This window comes from Fistularia commersonii, chromosome 17 (genome assembly GCF_037954325.1).
Source record: "Fistularia commersonii isolate RoL2024-O1a breed Wild chromosome 17, RoL_Fcom_v1.0, whole genome shotgun sequence".
In the NCBI taxonomy this organism is placed as follows: Eukaryota; Metazoa; Chordata; class Actinopteri; order Syngnathiformes; family Fistulariidae; genus Fistularia; species Fistularia commersonii.
Window position 1 is genome coordinate 17,585,908 of NC_141300.1, and position 17,273 is coordinate 17,603,180.

Consider the following 17,273-nt stretch of genomic DNA (forward strand, 5'->3'; position numbering starts at 1 on the left):
CCGTCGCCCCGCGCACAACTTCTTCAGATGAATTTTTGATCCGTCTCCTCCGCGCTCTCGACAAAAAACAAAAAAGGGTCCTCTGTAATTCAAAGCCGTCGCTGAAAGAGGGATTTTAAAAAAAAAAAAAAAAAAAAAGAATAATGTAGCACTCGCTCTCCATAACATTTTCGTTTTTTCATGTGAAACAGGAAACGTCTCGCTCCTCCTCCCATCCCCCTCCGCTCGCGTTCCCTTTCACCATGACTTTCTTCTCCCTTTTTTTCGCATATTGACCAAAGACGGGCCGAGCCGGCGGATGACGGCTGTCACACTCCGGTGGATTGACGGAATAAGCAGCGGCAGAGTTTGGGGCCTCGGGGCGCCACCTCTGTGGGTCAACCCCGACGCAGATAGTGACATCCCCTCAATGCAAGCAGTCACTTGATTAGTGCCAATTATCCGGGCTGTCACTTTCCCTGGCGAGCGCCGGCCCGGGATGCGCCAACCCCCCCCCCACACACACACACACACACACACACACACACACATACACACTTCCCGTCTAGAGCGGACGTGCACTAAAAGTCTGTAGCTGTAGGCTGTGAGGATGATTCTGAATGCAGAAACGGGTGGGGGAGGAAAGGAGGAATGAAAGAAAAGCGGGAAGCGAGCTCCGAGTTTTGACAGTGCGATGGCGTCGACTTCCGAGGAGCGCCGTTTTTTTTTTCCCACAAAGACGTCTCCCACAGGGGGCCGCCGCGTCTTTTTCCACGAGCCAGTCAGTCACCAGCCTAATATTTCGGCTGCTCCACACAACCCGACCGGGTTACGTTCGCCGCGGGTACGAAAACTCACACGCAAGTCTGTTGGTTTTCGTCTCAAGCGGAGGTGGCGACTCGTTAGGCAGAAGATTAACAATAACGGCGGCCCGGAAGACAGTCCGCACGGTCGGTGACGTTTCGGGGGTCCTGATGGCCGTCGATCTTTGGAATCCAGAGTGAAAACCCCGAGCAAACACGCCGGCTAATCAACGTCGCCGCCAGGAGGCGCAAAGACGACCGTCGTCGTCGTCAAAAATCTTTCCTTTCGCTACGTCTCCTGCTCGAAAAAGCCGCCGGGCCTCCGATTGCGCTCGTCATCGCCCTGGCGTTCGGGGGATTCGGGCGTTCAGGTGTCTCCGCCTCAGCCGGCGCTGCACTTTTTTTACCCGCCACCCCCCGAAAATCACAACCGCTGCGTTTTTTTTCTTCTCGTCATTTATTTCTTTATTATTCCAGCCTCTCTTTGAACAGCGCCGCCGCGTGTTTACTGAGATACTTCTCGCCGCTTTCATGTCGTTACCGCGCCTCTTGTAACTCCTCTTCGGCGGCGGGGGAAGCGAGGCACGGCGCTCCTCTGCAAACGGCAGAGGTTACCCTCAGCCTGGATGTCTGCGGGGGGAGTAAACACCACCGGAGCACGAGCGAGTATTTTGTACGAGCTCGGAATCAATTATTCATGGCCGCTTCATTGTGTGTGATGATGTGTCAGGATGTTTGCCAATAAACAACGATATTCCTTGTAGGATTGATCCGATATGAAAAGTTGTCGAGCCGGTTCTTCTCGGTAGAAAGGGGTCTGATGAAGGCTGCGTTTGTGGGAGAGCCGAAGCCGGCGCTCATCTATGGAAATATCAATATTGTATCATAAAACCATATCCTCTCCTCACGGCGCGCGTGAAAACAATCAAGATGGCGGCAGGATTCGAGGGGGGACGTGAAGCCACGGCGCGCCAACGCCGCGTCATCGAATCGGTTTGAAGCCGGCAGGTAAAGTGGGTCAGCGCGGCGGCGGCGGCGGCGGCGAGACCGACTGGATCGGCAGAAAGAGGAAACGTCGGGAAATAAAACGTACCCGGCAACTTGTTTTTGAAGTGTTTCTGCCGCTCAAACCGAGCGCGGCGCCCCAGCCAGCCGCCTCGCCATTGGCTCCCGGTGCGGCGTGATAAGCCGGCTTGTGTCTGCAGGGGGAGAACCCCAGAACCCGGCTTTCCCTTTCATGGTAGCGCTGCCCCCACCGCTTCTCCCCCCCCCCCCCGCCACCGTCTCCCTGTGACGCCGCGGGGAATACATCACCGCGCGGGCAGGACGGCAGGCCCGGCGCCGGGGTGTTATAATTGCCATCTCCTCCTCGCACACGTCGGGCACGGAGGAGCGCGGTGATTAAATCAAAATAAAAAAATAGAAAAAAACTCCTCTGCATCTTTACCTTGCAGGCAAAACAGCGGGGTCCTTTGGGATGGGGGTCATCACGGCTCCCTCTGTGCTCTGTGATCTGTGCAACAAAAAAAAAAAAAAGGGGGGGGTTGTTGCAGCTCACTATTATATATCACATGTAGAGGGAAAAAAAAAACACGGAAACCTTGATGGCTGTTAAAACCATAATTTGTCAAAAGAGTTCTGCATCCACGGGATCCACGCGCGCAGAACCCCGAATGTTGGATAAATATTTGAGCTGCTGAGGGGCCGCGGAGCTGGGGGTGAATGATAAATGGCGATTTCGCGCCGGCGGATAAGACAATTACTTTAATTTCTCCGACGTTCCCGTTAAGACGCCGCGGTTTCCATTCCAGATTAAAAAGCGGGAATCGCCGGGCGCCCTGATTTAGAGACGTCCGCGGCTATTAAAACGCAGATAATTCACCTGCAGCCATAAAGAGAATTAGACCAGGGTTTTATGCAGAGTTATTGTCCTTGGCCAACCTGCACATACACACCAAACACACCATTATCACTTGGGTTAATGGCTTTGTTAATTCGGGGACATTAACAACTGCCCGCCTGTCCCCAATGAACGTGTCATACAAGCCGGGCCTTGTATTGTTTAATGGGTTGCTAAGTAGATTGATTCCTGGGCCGCCGAGCGCTGCAGCGATGTCGGCGAGCGGGTTAATTAAACATTTACACACAAACACCTTACAATCCATTGTCCTGCGCTAATTTACGGCGGCGGCGGCGGCGGCGGGAGCATCGTGCACTTTCATCGCGTTTTTTTTCACCATCGGGAATGGCCTATTGTTGGCTAGCTACATGCTAATTGGTCGAACGGCAGCGGCCGAAGGCTCGTCGACGCTGTCGTTACGAACGTGAAAAGATACTTCCGTGACACGGTTGTTACGCGGCTCACCGCTAGAGGGCGGCGCAGAAACCGGAGACGGAGAAACCGTCTTTTTCTTTGTCCACTTATCGCACTCGACCGCAGGACACGGCTCCCGGTGGCACCGCTCCGTTTGCCGACGCATCCGTGAGCTCCCCGAAAACGTAGATAATTAAACCGGAAATGAACGCGGAGGACCGACGGAAGGCTCCGGATCCAACGTTGAGCGCAAATGAGGCCGAATGATACCGGCTGGAGCACCTGAGCCGACACCTCCACCCGCTTTCATCTCCACCCACCCTGCACAGGCAGGGGGAGGCGCAGGCGCTGCAGCCCACGCCAGGAGTCACACTCACACACACACACAAATGCAAGTGTACACATTTGCACACACTAATACACACACACACACACACATACGCATGACGCAGTCCGCCGGAGACAGACACCCTCGCAAGGCCCTGATGGACAGATGTAGAAGTGAGTTCCGCACCTCTTCTGAGGAGAGAACTGTCTTCTCCACTCGCAAAACTCTTGGGGTCACGAGAACGGGGGGAAAAGTTGCTGCCTTTCTTTTCTTTTCTTTTTTCTTTTCTGTTATTTTCCTAGAATTTCTACATTTGCCAGCGCAAAGCGGGATTCGGGGCCAGAGGCGTCGACGGTTTCCATCTTTTCATGTATCCTCCGCTGACAGAAATCAAGCTGACAGGAAGGCAACGAGGGAATAATCAATCACCTTTCTTTTCAAATCCCCCTGCGCCCCCAAACCCGCCCCGCCCGCGCCCCTGCTTCCCTCCCCGTATGTGTCTGTTAATTTGTTAACACTGGGAAAAAAAAAAAAATCTCCTTTTCGCTCCATCTTTCGGCGGCCGTCTCGGCGATGGTGTTGGCGGAACCGTGAGCCGCGATATCATCGCTCCCGTCGTCGCCGGCTTCATCGACCACGGATGTGTTTGCTCACAGCTTCGCCGAAACACCTCAAGTTTTCCGCCTCCTCCTCCTCCTTCTGAGCTGTTCACTCATTCCTGTCACGTAGCGGTAAACTCTTCAACGCACTCTCCAGCCGCGGGGCCGGGCTGAGACTCCTGCAGGCCGATGTGTTAGCGCAGCGGCGTCGCTCCCGCAGACGTGTGTCGTGGGTAAACAACACAGTCGAGCCTAAAACAATGCGCGTCCCCCGACGACTGCAATTATTTATGAAATCAAACAGGAGTCCGTCTCTCCAGATCGCCCGGCGTCGGAGGCTCGGCCGCCCGTCGATACCGGCGCGGAAGAGACGATAATCAATCGGATTCACGCCCCGCAGTGGACCCGAGCATTTTTTTTCCTCCAAACGGGACACGTGTAAACGATGCCGCCCCGGGGCCGGGGGTTCCTCGGGCTGACGTCTAAATTATTCAGGCCGGGGTCCGTCTGGAGCCGAGAAATGCCGGCGTCAGGACAGTATGCGTGCTCTCGGGGGCAATAGCCCCCAGTCGGCGGCAGCTGCAGATGGTGCGCTCACTTTGTCATCCACTTTCCCAGCGCCGCGAAGAGCAATTAACTCGCGAGCGCTGGCGAGGAGCGTCCTCCCGTCCTCATTTCGGGAAAATTAGAGAGGTGGGCGGAGGGACGGGGTCATCTGTCACACAGGTACTCCCTGGACTTGAAAGGCTTTTTTTTAATCAAACGCTCACCTCTCGACACCCTGGTAGGAACCGACGCACGCAGTCGCTGACGGGGCTTTTGTCGCCCCGGCAACTCTCCTCCATGTTTGAGGTCGCCGACCCCTGTCAGCGCTCCTCTCTCAAGCGCCGTAATTTGGGAGTCGTCCCAATTCTACTTGTAAACATTAATATTGAACAGCAGTATGCCAGAATGAGCCTCTTGAAAAGTGAAAAAAAATACTAAAAAAAAACACACCTATTGAAAAAAAATATATCTATATCTATATCTATATAGATATAGATATATATAGTTTTTTTATTATTATTATTCTTATTATTTTACTATATTTCCTTCACTATTTAGCTATATATATTATGTAAAAATATAATTTATAGAGCTAATTAGAAACGAAAATAATACAATTTTATATATAGATAGATAGATAGATAGATAGATAGATAGATAGATAGATAGATAGATAGATAGATAGATAGATAGATACATACATACATACATACATACATACATACATACATACATACATACATACATATCTATAGCTAATTAGTTAAGAAATAGTGAACAGATTAAACTATGATGAAAACAATCAGCGGCTGTGGCTGAAGGCAACTGTAGGTAGTAATTTGTTACCTACGCATGAACATCGGTGATGCAAGTTGGACGTTAATATCAACCTGCAGCATGCCAGAAAAAGAATACTAAAAAAAAAAAAAAGCATCCCCTGCGACCCTAAGTGGAAGAAGAATATATGTGTGTATATCTATATCTATACCTATATTTATATCTATATATACATATAGATATAGTGTGACCTCCATGGGTTCGTACATTTGATTTCCATTAATCATTTTTGTGTGATTTTGTTGACAGCACATTCAATATGTAAAGAACAAAGTATTTGATATTTCAGATGTAGGATGTGTTATTTTAGTGTTTCCTTGATTTTTTTGTGCAGTACATATATGTGTGAGTGTGTGTGTGTGTGTGTGTGTGTGTGTGTGTGTGTTCTGTAGAAGCATCTTACAATCTTTATGCGGGAGGCACACACTCTTTTTGATCAAGACTATGCTTGAGTTAGCTGCTAGTTAGCAGTAGGCTAGCCGCTAGTAATGCTGCTGTAGGCTGAGTCCACTGAGAGACATCCCATAATGCTCCCACTCTTCCCATCCCGCCTGCACTCCCGTCCCTTCATCAGTGTGTGATGGCGACCTCGTATCTTCTCATCTCGCAGGTTCCTGGTGGGTGGCGGTGGCTTGATCCGCTGCAGCCGTCCGGCGCTGCCAGCCGTCCACCGTTGCTGTTTGAATTATGAATTCTACAGCTGCTATTGTGTCGTTCCAGCTATTAGCATGCAGCTGCTAACGCTTCGGTTATTATTAGCAAGTCTGTGACTAGAACACGCTTGCGTTCAATCTCTCTGTCCTCCCTCCCTGGACCTTCGAGGCAGAAGGCCGCCCCCATTGAGCTACGCTAGGCTAAAAGGCAGGTGGTTGCGTGGGGGGCGTAAACAAAGGCGGGGGCGCAGGGCTTCGTCTCGTCAGGGGCCGTCAGACGAGGCATTTATGCAACGGTACGATCGCGATCCGAGCTACAACGCGCTTCCCGTGCATCGATTCCAAACCCATAAATCAACCGGAGGAAGATAAATACGGGAGGCGGCTAAATTAAATGGTACTTAGCCCCGTGAAGAGCAATGTAATAGATCTGAGGAGGAGGTTTATAGAAACAAGACGGCGGGCGTCCTCCCTTCTCCAGCCAGCGGTTGTAACCCTCGATGATCTCTCTTAGCACAAAGGAAGCCGGAGATCATAACGAGACCCCGCCGGAAAGCGTATCTCATTAGCCGCAACCCATCGCTTCACGCCAGCCCTCCGCGGGATTATAGGTGGGGGGGGGGGCTTCGTCTGCACCGTCCCCGAGCTCTTGTCAAAAATCTTCTTAATTATGATTAATTACACACCCGTGAAGATTTTCTCCGAGAAAAAAAAAAAAAAGGTATACAAATAATAGAAGAGTCACTAAACGCTGCATTATTCATTAATTACAAGGCTGTTTTGCCGCAGAGTGGAATTTTTCTGCTGAGGACGCGGCGCTCGCCGACGGGAGCGATGTTTTTCCATATTCCTCACAAGCACTTGAATAAAAGGTATCTGCGTCTCGGCGAGGTGCGCCCTAGCTCCGGGCTCCTCTGCATATCGGCGGTTTTCCCACCGCGGCCTCGATTGTTATGGATGCTGTTTATGGCGGTGCTATGACAAGTGTGAAGGGCAGGCGCGGGGAGAAGATGTATCGCCCGCGCTCGTCCGCCTCGCCGTCTGAATACGTTATGGGATTGCAAATGACCCCGCGTCACGGCGGAGGCCCGCGACAAGCACAAGCCGCCCTCCCGTTTTTATTCCCTATGATAACTTTTCCCCGACGCAACGCGACAAATACCGCATTTACAGTAAATGTCTGTAAATTGTGTGTCTGTGTACCTCTGAGCTGAACGGGGGGATGTTTTTCTTCTTTTAAATACAAAAAACACCTCTTATGAGATTCATATTATATTTTTTTGTTGTTGTGCCGAACTTTCCTCTTCTTCTTCGTCTTCTTTCATTCCGCAAGTTTGCAGAAAGTCGTCAGACGGAAAACAGGCGAGCCGAGAGCGGCGCGGCGGCAGCAGTGAGTGACAAGAGGCAGGCTAATGATAAGGATTATAAGTTTTGATAGTTTTTACGGCCCGCGTTCCTCGGAGGCGCGCTCTTCAGCTGCAAAGGGAACAATGTGCCTTTGAGACACGCTCGCTGCGTCGAGGCAGCCGCGTCCTTTTGCCTCCCGCTGCACATGCTTTACAGCCGACGATAAACCATTTTAGTGCAAAATAAATTGGGATCGTATTGAAATGCCGGCGCTATATATGTCATCGAAGACATACAGTTATTTTTTAGCAAAGCTGGGGCGCAGTTTATCATGGCGCGGGCGCCGCCGCGGGGGCTGTTCCACGTCATTGGCTCCCCTCGCTCAGTTAGATGGTGAAGGTCAGAGTTCTCAGGCCTTTTTACGGCTGTTTAACTTTGCGGAATTGTCACGCCGGCGCCGCCCCGGTCCCGCCGTCCGCCTCGCGCCTTCAATGAATGAATAACGCAAAACCATTATTTGGATCGAGACCGAGTGGATACGACCGGTTTCGCCCCGCCGGCCAAACACACGCTGCAGGCTCACGGGAGGAACCCCGTTTTTACGTGAGTACGAAGGTGAATGGATGAAAGTGTACGTACGACGTGAACATGAGGGTGAAGGACGGTTCCTTCATAGGACACGAGACCAGGTGGTCTTTATGAGGTGTGAGGAACAGGGGGAACAGACGCAGGACATGAAACACTGCTGAATTGTTGAAAACGTCTTTTGGAGCGCAGAATGAGGGAGTGAATAGAATAGAATAGAATAGAATAGAATAGAATAGAATAGAATAGAACATCAGTGACAGCATGGATGGTTGTTTTTCTCTATTTGTCACTTGAATGAGGGGGTGAATAAGATAAGATAATCTGTATTAATTCTTTTGTCACAGCAGCGTAACAGATCAATAAATATATAGAGAAAGACAATTAAAAGATAGCAGGAGACATCCACGAATACACAGATAGCAGAGAGCAGCAACAACAACAACATCAAGGATAATCGTGGACAACACGATGAAAAAAAAGCAAGCGTGAAAATAGACAACAATAAATGACAAGGATAGGGACATAAACAGAGACAATAGCAAGGGAAAAATAAACCAAAATGGGCTGAGAACCACAAGGATAAACTAGACAACGGAGTTAGAGCATGACACGGGTGAAAGGGTGAGACGGTGACGTCCTGCTAGCACTGTGGTAGCCTGGATGTATGTCTCTATATGGTGTGTGAACGAGTGAATGATTGGCTTGATGTCGCGATATACAGTGTGACTGAGAGGGAGGAATGGGTGTACAGAATAGAATAGAATAGAATAGAAAATGTAATTGTCATGACACAAGTGCAAAGAAATGAGGGCTGTTCTCAGATCCAGAGCTGTTTCAAAGCAAAATGAAAGGCCACAACAAAACCAACAGCTGTAAGTTAAGATCTAAAAAAAGATTGCACATACAGTGGACTGAGTACACACAGTTAAACACAAGACTGTATTTAATGTTCAAGTGTTTTTCAGTCTGTTTCTTTACATGACTGAGAATAAGAGGGTGAAGGTTTCCTCTTGCTGGTGAATAAGAGGGCGAATGGTTGTAAGCTTCTATATGTGGCTCCGTGACCAGCGCAGGATCCTGTGCATTCATTCCCTGCGTTATCCCCTACATGCAGACAAACGTGGCAAGCAGAGCGGCAGCGCTGAAAGCCCTGCAGGAGGCAGCGTTGCTCAGTCTGCCGCAGAACAGAGACGAAGAAGAAGACAGCGTGGCGTGCCGCGGGGGAACACCGGGGTGAAGAATTCGACGTCCCCGCCGCCGTGTCTTTGTTCGTCTCTTTTCTGAAACCGAAGTCGGACGTGAACTCTGCACCGCCCTCTAGTGGCCGCGGTGCTTTGCGGCCCTGGTGACGTGAAGCGTGGGAAGGATGCCACGGACACGTCGCTAACGTGAGCATGAATGAGCCTCAGGCTGGATAAATAATGGATGAATGGATAAATAGTTTCAAATATTACATTTGTCCTCTAACTTTTCTTCTTCAATCTTTCCAAAGTGTCTGCTGCAGCAGAATATCTCTGTCAACATTTCCCCAAAACCAAAGTGAACAAAAAGCTCCGTTTGAATTCTCATATAACTCGCTGTAAAGTTGCAAAAAAATATATATAATTAGCCGCCGCGGTACAAGCAGGTAATTACCATAAGAAAGAATTTGAAAAGTTTTTTGTTTTTTTTTTCCGAGCCAGACCTGGAGGGGGGAGCTCTTCTCCCTGGAACGGCAAGGTGACATTTTCTTTCCAACTCCTGGTGCTAATTGATGTTCCGCTGATTGCAGCACATTTTAACATGGGGGCACCCGGGGGGAGGAGGGGGGTTATATCTGTGAGCCATCCCTTTGCGGGCATGGATTGCAGCGGAGTTACGAGGCTGAACTGAGCCCGGTGTTGCGTCAGAGATCCAGTTTCCTAAAATAATCACTTCAAAATTTAAAAAAAGGGTTTAAGTGGGGCGGCACGCCGGGCGTGGCGGTTACCGACAACAAGGTCTCGGGTTTCTGCGTGGAGGCTCCATGTTCTCCCCGTGTCTGCACCGGGTTCCTCCCGCAGTCTGAGACCCTGCAGGAGGTCCACAAACACTAAACTGCCAGGAAAGTGTGAATGACTGGGTGAATGGTGTATATCATAACTTGGCGTGCAAATGAAAGAGTGAGTGGTTGTATATCTTTATATAAGGTGAGAGATTTCTTTTCTATATTTGTATTGTCCAGATGGAAATTAGCTATGAGCTATAATCTAGTACAAACATCTCTGCCTCTGTGCTTAATGTATTTGTACACTGTCCTAATAAACTTCTAAACAAACAAACGACAAACAGAGTGAGACCGTGAATGGCTGTTTATCTCTATATGATGTGAATGAAAGAGTGAATGGTTGTATGTCTCTCTATTGAGTATTGATGACAGGGTGAATGGTTTTGTCTCTAAGTGAAGCGTGAATGAGAGGATGAATGCTTGTATGCCCTCATATAACGTATGAAGGAGTGAATGAACGGCTGAAAGAGTGAGCGGTTGTATGTCCCTGTATGATGCGTGAATGAGAGGGTGAATAGCTGAATATCTCTATGTGGAGCATCAATGACAGGGTGAATAGTTTCATCTCTAAATGACACATGAGTGAGAGGGCGAATGCTTGTATGTCCCTTTATAATGTATGAATGGGTGAGTGATTGGCTGGATATCTCGATATGACATGTGTGTAATAATAATAATTTATCCGCTATTAACCCCCGTGAGGACATTGGTTCTCTGCAATGAAGCCGTCCTGGATGAGCCGTGAGCAGCAGGCTCCAGGGGAGCAGCCACGGCTTCAGCGTATTCCTCAACAACACTTGGAGGAGCCGGGAAGCCGACCAGGAGCTTCGGGTTCCTGAGGACGATTGCTTGACCTCCTGCGCTACATGGCATGAATGAAAGGGTGAGTGGTTGTATGTCCCTGTATAACATACGAATGAGTGAATCTTCTTCTTCTTCTTCTTCTTCTTTCGGCTTTTCCCTTCAGGTGTCGCCACAGCGAGTCCACTTTCTCCATCTAACCCTATTCTCTGGATCCTCCTCTCTCACACCAACTACCTTCGTATCTTCTCTCACTACGTCCATAAATCTTCTCTTTGGTCTTCCTCCAGACCTTCAATTCCAGCATCCGTCTACCAATATATTCTCTATCCCTCCTCTGTCCATGACCCAACCATCTCCGTCTGGCTTCTCTGACCTTCTCTCCAAAACATCTAACATGTGCCGTTCCTCTGATAGACTCATTCCTGATCCTCTCCATCCTGGTCACTCCCAAAGAGAACCTCAACATCTTCATCTCTGCAACCTCTAGTTCTGCCTGCCGTCTTTTGGTCATTGGAACAGTTTCTAGTCCAAACATCATCGCTGGTCTCACCACTGTCTCCTCCACCTTTCCTTTTATTCTGGCCGATAGTCTTCTATCCCATAGTACCGTTGACACTTTTCTCCACCCATTCCAACCTGCTTGGACCGTCTCTTCACCTCTTCTCCACACTCTCCTACGCTCGGGACTGTTGACCCTAAGTACCTGAAATCCTCCAGCTTCTTGATCTCCACTCCCTGTAGCCTCACCGTTCCACCCGAGTTCCTCTCATTCACACACATATATTCTGTCTTGCTGCGACTAATGAATGAGTGAATGAATGGCTGTATATCACTATATGACTTGTGAATGAAAGAGTGAATGGTTGTAAGTCTCTATACGGGTTATCAAGGACAGGGTGAATGGTTTTGTCTCCAAAGGGGGCATCAGTGACAGGATGAGCAGATGTATGTCTCTATGTTGGCATCAATGACAGCGTGAATGGTTTTGTCTCAAAATGACACATGAATGAGAGGATCAACGGTTGTATGTCCCTGTATAACATATGACTGAGTGAATGATTGGCTGTATGTCGCTATATGAGGTGTGAGTGAGAGGGTGAATGGTTGTTTATCTCTATATGACATTACATTACATTACATTTGGCAGATGCTTTTATCCAAAGCGACTTACAATAGAGGACATAGGGACTGCAAATACACTTGCAAATACACCATATGACATGTGAATGAAAGAGTGAGCGGTCGTATGTTTCTATATTGGGCATCAACAACAGGATGAAGGCTGTTTATCGCTATCTGACACGTGAACTTGAGGGTGAACGCCTGTTTTTTTTCCATATGTGTGTGATGGAGAGGGTCCAGGGAGAGATCTGCCTCTCACCGAATGTCACCATGGAAAGATCCATGGTGAATGAATGAATGAATGAATGAATGAATGAATGAATTGAGGAGGGCAAATTTGAAAACATTGCCATTCAACAAACGGACGCCGGCCCAACTCTAATATTTGGATTTGGGCCTCCGTCGCAGCGCGGCGCGTTTTCCCAAAGTGACACTAATCCCGCATCCTGCGTAAACGATCCGCAGCCATAATCGCCACGCCGCTGTTTGTTTGAGTTCGGGCGGCCCGATAAATCCAAACGTGCGGCATAACTTATTTATGGAAGTGCGCAATTGATAAAACGCCAGGGAAATTAGTAATCTTTTAAAGTAGCTCTTACAAAAACCTCTTTGTCAGAATAATCAACACCATCTGCATAATTTACATTACTTACTTAGACGCGTGTGCAGCCAAGGCTTAAAGTAAAGAAGTTTGTTTTCTCATGTTTGTGCCTATTAGCCACAAATTAATTAATCCACCATCCAAAACCTAATTAGGCCACGAGCTATATTAATACATCAGAACATTTCCCAGAATGCAGAGGAAGCACTGAGGAAGCGCTATTATTTTCACAAACAATCGCATTTTCTTTTTTTTTTTTTCCTTGTCGCAGCGCTCGCACCCACGGAAAACCAAAACCGCCCGAGTTGATGTTGCTAATGTATTCAGGAGCCGCTTCCTGCAGGAGCCGAGCGCCGGGCGCGGGAGGATTTGAAGTTCACGCCCGGCGGATTTATTTCTCCCGCCACTAGGGGGAGGGACGCCTCTCGCGGGGAGCAATAATATGCAGCTATAAACTACTGATGAGGGGGCTCGGTGAATATTTATGAAGAGCGGCGCATCGGATCCAGTCTGGCCGGCCCCGGTCACCTCATTCAGAACGCTCTGCCCCCCTTGGTTTATGGCCCATGTATAACGACGCATCCAAAGCACCAATCATATAATTACCCACGTCTCCAACTGGAGTGTTCATTCAACTCCGTTTCCTCTCGGGTTCCTCGATCCATCAGCCCCGCGTGTGTGTGTGTGTGTGTGTGTGTGTGTGTGTGAGAGAGAAAAAAAAACAAAAAAAAACAGCACAGCTCCTCCATTTAATATTGTTTGTTTTGTTGTTTGTCAACACGACAGAGAGGGAGAGATGTGCTTTTTTTTTCTTTTTCTAAAGCCCTGTGTTAAAGAGGCACCCCGAAGAAGAATACACACAGCGTTGCCATGGCGCCAATTGATGTGCAAATGGTGTCATTTAAATATTTTTAAGAGGATCAGCTCAGATTACGCCAAAGTTTGACAGAGATAATTCGATGGCTTGTGTAGCAGCTTTGTTTGCCGAGACCATCATTCAGAGCACGTCAGACCACCTTCACAAGCCACATAGACTTTTTAATGAAGTTTACTTTGAGAAATAGTCCAAAGCTAGTACCTTTTCACGGGCGCTCCGCCGCATTATGCCGGACCTCATTGATGACAGTTAATATTTGGAGCCGGGGGCCGGGGAGGGGAGGGGGAGTTTTTATTTTTCTTTGCGAGCGTCACTTAACGTATTCTTTAATTCCTTCTTTTTTTTTTTTAACAAAACGGTGAAATGCCGAGACACGGTGGCTATCCAGCGGATATATTTGCTCTATTTCTTGCACTATAGATAAACGCGCCGTGGAGACCCCCCAGTATTTGGGGAGAAAAAAAAGGGAGAGGAGCTTAAATATTTATGCCTAAGCCTCTGGAGGCCCGCTATTAGTAGTAAAATGTTTTACTTTCCGAGGCTGTCACTCTGCTCCGGCTCCCATTAACAACGGGGCTGACAGGGACCTCTGGGTCCCTCTGGGTCAAACACTTTGAGGCAACAAAAGGGCCCGATGAAATCACTCACCGAGACCCAAATTACTTCTGTGTCATTGCTGAACAATATTTTCTCCCCAAAGCATTCCTCCGTCTGTTAACGCCACGACCCTTTCCTCCGCCAACGGGGCCATCGTTTGTCCGCAACGCCGGGGTGGGGCGGAGGGGCGGAGGGGCGGAGGGGCGGGGACCGGGAGAAGTTCATGGACAATGTCCCCGGCTGTGTTCGGGGCCCCCGCCGAGCGGCGGGGCTCCCCTCCCTCTGTTTTGTTGGGCTTTGTGAGAAAAGTTGATAAAAACAGGTTGTAAATGGAGACGGGCGGTTTGGGATGAACACGTCGGGGTGGAGCGGCGGAGCGGGAAATCCAAATATACAAGACCCCGGCGGAAGCGGAGGAGCCGCGGCGAGCGTCCGCGGGAATCAAACCCGGCGCGTATTCGCCCGTTTTTTTCGTTTATCCCCCGTCCAATCGGCGAGGATCTAACGTCCGGCGCCGGCGCCTGGAACCGGAGGCCGTCCGTCCGACGCGCCGATTGGCGCTCGCTCTTCGGAAAAGCCCCGACGAGGAGCGGGAAGGCCCCGGAAAGGAACGGGCGGGCAGGGGAGCTTCGAAATCCCCTCTCAACCCTAAGTGGGTGGTCCTTTTACTGCGGGTAACCGTGCAGTCGCCAGGCATTCGCACGGAGGGTTTTGAGGAGGGAGGACCGGCTCTCCAGAAGCAACATTCACCACCACCACCCCCCCCCCCCCCCCCCCCCCTCGCTCCCCCCGTCCCCTCGGCCATAGATCCACAGAATTAGATTCATGCTACACTGACTTTATTTAAGCTAAGAGTCCTGGCAGCGGCGGCGTTAAATGACAGCCAGTTCTCGGGGGCCTTTTCTCCGGATTAAAGGATGATTCGGGAGAGGAAGGCAGAATGGCTTAAGAAAGAAGCCATTCAGGGAGAAAGGGGGTCCGCAGTTTATCTGAAAAAAGTAAGCCAGACCTGCCGAGGTTTGCCAAAAGTGGGGTTTTTTTGGACACGGTGGACATGTGTGAGAATTTACAGAGAGGCACGCTGTGTGTCCCGGACACACACACACACACACACATACTTGCTTTTCGCTGGAAAGCTCGACACTCGCGATAGGGTGGATCGAAAACGTGCGAAACGACCCTGGCGCCTCTGGTTCGGACACACCGACGAGGTGTTTCTTTAAACACACACGTTACGTCGGGAGGGCGAAACCTTGAGAAGGGCGTTAAGCCTGCGGGGGCCGGGGGGGCCACATGAGAACTGTTTAAGTTTGGCCCCCACGAGTCATACATTACAATGATTTCAAAGGGGCCTCCAATTAAAAGCAACAAACATGCCTTTGGAATGCGAGCGGACACAATTAAAAGTGCTCGCTGAGTGTATTAGAGGAATAAGTTGTGAATTAGCACTTTGAATACACAGGGCTGTTTTCAGTCCCCGGCCCTTTTCACTCATTCAAGAAGCCGAGGGAGAAGGGGGTCTTTTTTGAAGTCGGCCGATCCTCTTTCTTTTCTTTTTTTCTTTCTTCCTCTCTCTCTCTCTCCGTCCTCCTCCTCCTCCTCCTCCTCCTCCTCCTCTCTCGCCCGGCCAAAAGAAGATTGAGTCAGCCTAATCTGCTCCTTGTACATTTGAATGTCCTCTGCAAAAGAGCTCATCCCCGGTCGCTTGATAAAGGCCCAGGTGCAGAGACAGTGGCCGTGCCTAACTTTGTCTCGGCGGGGGCTGTAAATCACCGGAGGGGGGCGGCGGCTGAAGCAGGGAGGGGGGTCACCCTTTGAAGATACAAGCTCGCTTTCCCTGCTGATTTGTGACCGCGAGGGCCGAGCCCTTCGCCGAGAGGGTGTCCGAAGGAGCTACGCTCATAACTCCCCCCGATATGCCGGGGAACGCGCACTCTCCGCCCGGAGTCGCACAACAACCGCTCCGCGCCGCCGCCGCCGCCGCCGCCGGGGTCAAGTGGGTGAGCAGTCAGTTTGCACAGCGCGGGGGGGACGGGACGGGATTTAATCGCTTCAAATAAATAAACAAACTTAAACCTCAAACAAACACACGCCGACGGTTCCTCCTTGTCGCGACAAGCTGTTTGGAAACAGGTGTTGACAACTGCAGCCCCGGGGAACATTCTGGACATAAATCCCAGCCCTCAGTGTGAAATATAGGCGGGGGGTTTGACCCGCCGCCGCCTTTACGCCGCTCATACCTGCAATATCCAACGCCGGTTGTTAATAAGGCTTGTAATCCATTCCAGGCCGCAGGGCGCCCGTCTTACATGGGGTTCTCACCCACTTTGGGTTGCAAGAACTTTAACTTTAACTTTATGGGCGATATTGAGGAAATAAAATAAATAAAAATAATAAAAAAAAAACATGCATTGTTAGCAGTGCTGGCTAACTGCTAGCTAACTCAATATAGGACAGCATGTGTTTGATGTTCTGGAGATAAAGGGTTTGAGGGTTTGGACATGGACACAAGACGAGATGAGACGAGACAAGATAAGATAAGATAAGATAAGATAAGATAAGATAAGATAAGATAAGATAAGATAAGATAAGATAAGACAGACTTTAATGATCCCATGATGAGGAAATGTAATTGTCACAGGGTAGAAAAGAGCAAAAAGTAAGAATCAAAGAATATGCAAATAAGGATATAGATCCAAAATGAACAAAGACTGTGTGCATTAAATAGCTAGAACACGTCGTATAAAAATCTAAAAAGAAATAAAAGAAATGAAAGAAAGAAAGCGCTGCCTTGTGCAGGGAATGGCGGACCCTGGACATGATGCAGGGAGGAAATATGAAACGCTAAAGGAGAGGTTTCCCTCACTAATGCTGGACTCACAACTAATGATTTTCATTAAAACTGAGAGTCCTCAGGAACTCTTCGGAGTCTCACTGGAGTCGCAGCGATTCCATCATCTTGACTGTCAAGTTTACGGTATGAGCTGTTTTCTATCAGTCTTCTCCCGGTCCCGGATTTATGACGATATCAAACATTTTTGAAATGACGGAAAGTCTTTCCGTCTTCACGGCGACAAAACGCAATCGACAACCGACAGATGAGCTCCGAGAGAACCGGAGACGGGAAACCCGGAGGCCAAACAATAGCCGGATCGTCTCGGCGGCAGAGACGGTATTTGCTCCCGGTGTGGATGAACCGGAAACGGAGAAGGACGCGGCGGATGTGGGCCGACCGGCCCGGCTGGGACCACG

At 49.5% G+C, this 17,273-nt stretch overlaps 1 protein-coding gene across 1 annotated transcript in view; it reads right to left on the bottom strand.

Annotated features, from left to right (window-relative positions):
* Positions 1-1,238: 1,238 nt before the first annotated feature.
* The window catches only part of foxb1a (forkhead box B1a), a 52,711-nt gene continuing 36,676 nt past the window's right edge, over positions 1,239-17,273 (bottom strand). The window contains exons 3-4 of the transcript XR_015107363.1: positions 2,230-2,295; positions 1,239-1,643 (exon numbers count right to left, since the gene is read on the bottom strand). The gene's annotated coding sequence lies outside the window, so the exon portion shown is untranslated. The remainder of the gene's footprint in view (positions 1,644-2,229; positions 2,296-17,273) is intronic.